Genomic DNA, 6,481 nt, shown 5'->3' with positions numbered 1-6,481 from the left:
AAGAACTAAGCCTGCTGCCACTGCACAGACAGCACTGGACAGCGTTTTAAATGGATTCTTATGCACTTTGATTACATTGGATGCTTGCCATTAATTATGCTGATTAGTTACATATCATGCACTTTATGTCCCTTATTATGATCTAATTCTCTATCTTTTTAACTGCATTGTTTGATGAGCCTGCATTGATGAGCCTGCAAAATTCATAATTTCACCCACCTTACAAATGTTTTTCATTGATAATGATCACAGTCTTTGTCTCTTAAATCTCATAGGTGGAGAATTGTTGTTCATGGAGGCATTGATGGCTACAGTCGGAAGATTATGTTTCTTAAAGCGAGCACAAACAACAAGGCGTCTACAGTTTTCAGTAGTTTTCTGGCAGCTGTACATGAATATGGCCTTCCAGCCAGAACACGGACGGACAAAGGTGAATAGAGTACACAATGGAAACAATCCCATCTGAGGTTTTTGTCTGATTATGATAGCATAACCTTGACTGTACTATCTGTACTGTTAAGACACCTACTAATTAGGTATTCAATCTTATCAAAAGGTGGCAGCGGCGGACTGGCCATTTGGCGTACCGGGCAAATGCCCGGTGGGCCGCTGGGCCAGTGGGCCACTGGGCCAAAAATATATTTTTAAAAATGTTTTAGGGTTATTACGGTCATATCCGAGTCGCGCGGCCCAATTATTAGTTACGTTAATGTCTGGGCTGGGATGCTTTCCAGCAGGCGCCTCAGTGCGGCCGCAGAGTTCATGTGCAGGGCTGGGCTGGCTCAGTGAAACCCCCCCCCCCCCCCCCGTTGACAAAATGGGGGGGGAGGGGGGGGGGGGGTGGGCCGGTCCGGACCAAAATGCCAGGGCTGAATTTTGGTCCCAGTCCGGCCCTGAAAGGTGGAGAAAACATGGATGTAGCACGATACATGTTGGAACACCCAGATAGAGGACCAGGTAGGCCTATTATGCATGTCGTTGATGTCAGGCAGAAACCTTGTATCTCCATATTTCTACTTTTTATTAAGTTTTGTTGTAAATTAATACCATGCTTCATCTTACAAGTGTGTGACACAAAAGTATTGATATTGTATTGAACAGGAGAAGGCAGCAGATTCATAAAGACCTCCTCTATGCACTGTACAGTTCACGAGCATTGTCTTTTTTCTTTAGATTATTGATAATTAATCTGATTGAATTGCACACAATGCGAGACAACAATCATCCAGGTGTGACATATATATTTTTTTTATGTTTAGTGGATGACCTCTTTCTTTTCTTTCTCACTTTCTTTCTACACAGAACGAAGGAGCTACATAACAGGAAAGAGCGTCCACAATCAGAGAATTGAGCGTCTGTGGCGTGATTTGTGGTGCATAGTCAGTGGCAATTACTACACAGCCTTCCGCCACCTGGAGGACGTTGGTGCATTGGATGCTGACAATGATGTTCATCTCATCTGCCTACACCACGTCATGCTTCCCAGGATCAACTTGCACCTTGACCTGTTCAGACTCACATGGGACCGAAACAAGTCTCCCGAACAACTATGGATATCTGGTCTTCTGCTCAATCAAGGATCCCGTCGAGATGAGGTAATTGATCATCTCTAAAAATGAAACTATAAGTCAATGTTTTTGGATGATTCACATTAATCAATGGAATTTCAAAGTATTACCAAAATACTAATAACACAGCCATATTACTTACTGTGGAAGAGAAGGTTATTTTGAGTAATCTATTTGTCGTTGGTACTTATTGGGTAGTTTCGCACACAGGCCAATGAAGTCATACCATTTCAATATTTTTTAAATATTAACACCATGACAATGGATCAGGGATGCATATTTGTGTGTGTGTGTGTGTGTGTGTGTGTGTGTGTGTGTGTGTGTGTGTGTGTGTGTGTGTGTGTGTGTGTGTGTGTGTGTGTGTGTGTGTGTGTGTGTGTGTGTGTGTGTGAGAAGACAAGACAGAACAAAATCTAACAACATCTAAAATCTGATTTCATAACGGGTAGATGGTGACACCTTCGGCATAGATTGGGAAGGACCAGTTGGTACAACGGATACAGTTGATTCTGTCACTGTCCCTGAGGCTGAATTAACACTGAAGGCTGCGATCGAGGCGAGACTGCAGGAGACGGTTAACCCTACTCAGTCAAGCACATAGGTGGATATCCTACATTATATTTTGCCTATTTGTGATAAGGGGTGTAATATTCATATTGTAGATGTGATTGTTAACGCAACTCTGTTATCTAACAAATAGGATTTGACGCAAACTCATTCAGCAATAAAATAATATTCATGCTTATCTGCGTTGTGCAAGTTACTTTATTTTAGTAATATTGTACTTATTACATTTTTAAGGTAATACATTTTGTTACATATGATATTACTGTCTGAGCAACAGAAATATATTAATATTACATATTACTTTTTAGTTACTTAAAAAAAAGCTACAATTGAACAATCAAATAATATAGATTTTGTATCATTATTAGCCCACAAATTATTTTTGTGACACAGAGATGGCAGATGGGCAGGCATTTAAATTATAAGATAGGATTATAAATTACATGAATTAATCAATTTATTTACTTAAATGAATCAATTCATAAATAGACTATAATGTAGCCTATAATGACATGACAAGCCTCTTTCTATACCTTTTTTTAAATGTCCACAGAACAAGTACTGCATACAAGCAGCAGCATACAATGCAAATGCAAGTGCTGTAAACAGTTTAAGGTGCTTTCTTTACTCCAATAAAGTATTGAACATACCGAAAAATTGTACTTAAGTACAGTACTTGAGTAAATGTACTTAGTTACTTTCCAGTTTCCACCACGGCTGCATGGCTCATTTGCATTTAGTCAATAAATTAACATGCATGCAAATTAGCCATGCGGTTCTATGAGAACGTACTGAATACAAGCACTATAGCCATCACGGTTGTCTGTTACAACAACCGTCATGGATGAATTTCAACCTGGTGTTTGCACTTGCTCACTTTTTGCTCCATACATCTACATAAACGTTCAGATTTCAAATATAAAGTAGGCTACTTACCCCATGGCAACGGATGTTAGAATTATGTTCGGGTCCTCAAAAGTACCCGTATCTTCCGTATTGTTCAATAAAAAGCGTATTAATCCGATTGGTGGCCATTTTCTCATAGAGTTATAATGTGTCAGAGTGCAATATACCTCCCAACAGATAGGGTCACGTAGTTGAAAGCATGTGGAGAAAATAGGGGGAAATGACCACCACCAATCGGATTAAAATGCTTTGTATTTAACAATTCAGAATATTAGGGTACTTCGGAGGGAACGTACATAATTGTAACATCCGTGGCTATGAGGTCGGCACTTTATATTTGAAATATAACGTTTATGTAGATGTACGTCCTTGTAATGCGTTATATTACCCGTTACCGCAATTCGATAATATATTACGTAACCTTACGGTACTAACGCACGTTACCCAACACTGAAGCTTATAGCCTATACAGGGGTCTTCAACAGGGGGTCCGGGACCCCTAGGGGGTCCTCAGGGTTACTACAGGGGGTCCGCCAAATCTTTGTGTGATAGGATTTTTTATTTTACCTTAAACTTGAACCCTAGCATCCTTTTTCTGAGGAGAACTTTAGCCAGAAATAGCAGATCTACAATGAGCTTGTAGATCTGCTATTTTTGGCAAAGAGGTGTAGAGGGAAAAAAGAGCAGACCAAGTAAACAAAAAAAGTTTAATCTGAAACACAATTTGATACAATATAGTGGGGGTCCCTGCTTCATCTCTGTCTCAGCTAGGGGGTCCTTGGCCTGAAAACGTTGAAGACCTATACTCCTATACCCCTCCTATTTACTCCTATACAGACGACGTCACACTGGTTGCAAGCGTCATATTGCGCAAGCGTCAAACCCTGTCTGTCAGGTTTCGCTAGGGCGCGCAGCACTAGCCAACACAGGGTTGGGGTGTTCTGAAACCAGCGCACCCCGAAACAACAGGTTGACAATTGATTCTATGAAACATTCACCTGTGCGTCCAGTCTCAATGTTAGTAAACAAATAATAGGTGTATAGGCTACTCTACCATAATGTCAGGGCATGTGCTGTAGCCTATACATGTATTTCTCATTCGGTTAACATTAAATTTGACGTTGAGATCAAAGCATTAATCATTAAACATTTGGCTCTGTAGCCTACTTGGTGTTTTTTTTTTACTCTACACCACCAAACGTCTTCACCAAAAAGAGCAGATCTACAAGCTGACAAGGCGAGATTATATCCGCTATTTTTGGTGAACGTTCCCCCCAGGACGGGGATGCTGGGGTAAGTGGTGTAAACAAAATAAAAATAAAACAGAGAAAATGTTCTGTCTCACATAGATTTGGATCCCCCTGTACTAACTACTGTATGAGGACCCCCTTTTGAAAAGTATCAATACTTATATATAAATATATAGTAAAAGTACTCATTATGCAGAATGTCCCATTTCAAGTTTTCAAAGCTCATTGTGAGCTTGTTGATCTGCTATGTTCAAATGGCTGAAATGTTTAATGTATGTTCTGTAATAATAATCAAAATCTACAAAGTAACTCAAGTTTGCAAATAAGTGTTGTGGAGTAAAAGTATAATATTTGCCTCTGAGATGTAACTGGAGTAGAGGTAAAATATAGGGTATATACAGTGGTGGAAAAAGTACTGAAATATTTTACTTGAGTAAGAGTATCAATACTGCAATGTAGAAGTACCCTGTTACAAATAAAAGTCTGGAATTCAAAATTTAGTTGAGTAAAAGTACAAAAGTGTTGGTATCAAAATGTACTTAAAGTACCAAAAGTAAAAGTACTAATTGTTTGAAAATAGCCGATCTACAAGCTCACAACGCGCCGCGATGCGACGCGTTGTGAGCTTGTAGATCGTCTATTTTCAAATAGCCTAGGTATAAAATAGGGCTGAAGTGGTTAATGTATGTTTTATAATGTAATCATTTATATCCGCAAAGTACTAGTAATTTAGTTTTCAAATAATTGTAGTGGAGTAAAAGTACAATATTTGCCTCTGAGATGTAGTGGAGTAGAAGTAAAAGTATTGCAAATTGGAAAAACTCCAGTAAAGTAAAAGTACCTCAAAATTGTACTTAAGTACAGTACTTGAGTAAATGTACTTAGTTACTTTACACCACTGGGTATATATATATATATATATATATATATATATATATATATATATATATATATATATATATATATATATATATATATATATATATATATATATATATATATATACACACACACATATATATATATATTTATATATACACACATATATATATATATATATATATTTTCATATATACATTTTCATTTTGGCTCACTGCAATGGCACCATCTACTGGAGCAAAAAGAGTATTGACAAACAACTGTCAGGCGCAGGCGCACCGGTGTGTCGCGCAAAATATATCACGCATGAATGCTCAGCTACACACACACACGCACGCACACTCGCTCGTGTAATAAAACGGTAGGCGTTCATGCATGCGTACTTGAGGAAATCTCATCTATTTTTGACAGCAATGGAGCCCCATAGTGTGTGTGTGTGTGTGTGTGTGTGTGTGTGTGTGTGTGTGTGTGTGTGTGTGTGTGTGTGTGTGTGTGTGTGTGTGTGTGTGTGTGTGTGTGTGTGTGTTTGTAAACAACATATTACTGACTCACACGACGGCCGACACAACTCTGGCTTTGCAACGTCTCCACTCTTATAACCAGGAATAGCATGCAGATGCAAATTAAAGTCAAGTTTGGTTGAGTGATCTATATTGTGATTGATTCTGAGTGATTAACAGTAATGGCAGAAAATACTAATTATAATACAATTATTATGAAAGAATAAAGGAACAACACAAATAACAAACTACAATATTTTATATCAAATACTGTATTTAAAAACGTCATTTCGAAATCAAATTATAAGGCAGATGTAAAAGAATGCAATATAAATATGTACAATTATTTATGGAAATGTAACCAAAATGTTAATTTTAATAAACACTGTGAGAGTTGGCGAGGAGGGATTTGCGTCATGTGTAATAGTTTCCATCAGGTGCAATTCACTCATCAGTGGCAGAGGTGAGTGAGTAAAGCATTGGCGGGGAGAACAATTAAGTAGTAGAAGAAGAAGTTTCTCTTTCTGGTACATTAGTTTATTTCAAGGCACAAAAATGTATTTTACAGAGTAGGTGGGGTGCTGAGAGCAGTGGCGTTCCCAGGAATTACATTTAGGGCGGGCAAGATCCCCCCCTAAATGTACTCGGGGAAAAATCTCGGGGGTAACAAGTTAACAACAACACTACACTGACTACAAAACTGAAAAACGTTAATAAAAACAAACGTTAATAAAAACAATATGCAAGTATAATCAATGTATGTATTGCGCTGGTCCTGGCGCCGCCAAGGTCTTGACAGCGGTGGTGAAAG

At 38.4% G+C, this 6,481-nt stretch overlaps 1 long non-coding RNA gene across 1 annotated transcript; it reads left to right on the top strand.

Annotated features, from left to right (window-relative positions):
- The first annotated feature begins 297 nt into the window (after positions 1–297).
- Positions 298–1,418, top strand: LOC311061493. The gene is made up of 3 exons (XR_014602400.1): positions 298–430; positions 901–957; positions 1,303–1,418. It is a non-coding gene; the product is annotated as an uncharacterized lncRNA (long non-coding RNA).
- The last annotated feature ends 5,063 nt before the right edge of the window (positions 1,419–6,481 follow it).

Source organism: Gymnoscopelus microlampas (genome assembly GCF_963454915.1).
Source record: "Gymnoscopelus microlampas genome assembly, chromosome: 15".
NCBI classification, from domain to species: Eukaryota; Metazoa; Chordata; class Actinopteri; order Myctophiformes; family Myctophidae; genus Gymnoscopelus; species Gymnoscopelus microlampas.
Note: the sequence above shows the minus strand (reverse complement) of the source record. Positions and strands in the feature narration are given on the sequence as shown.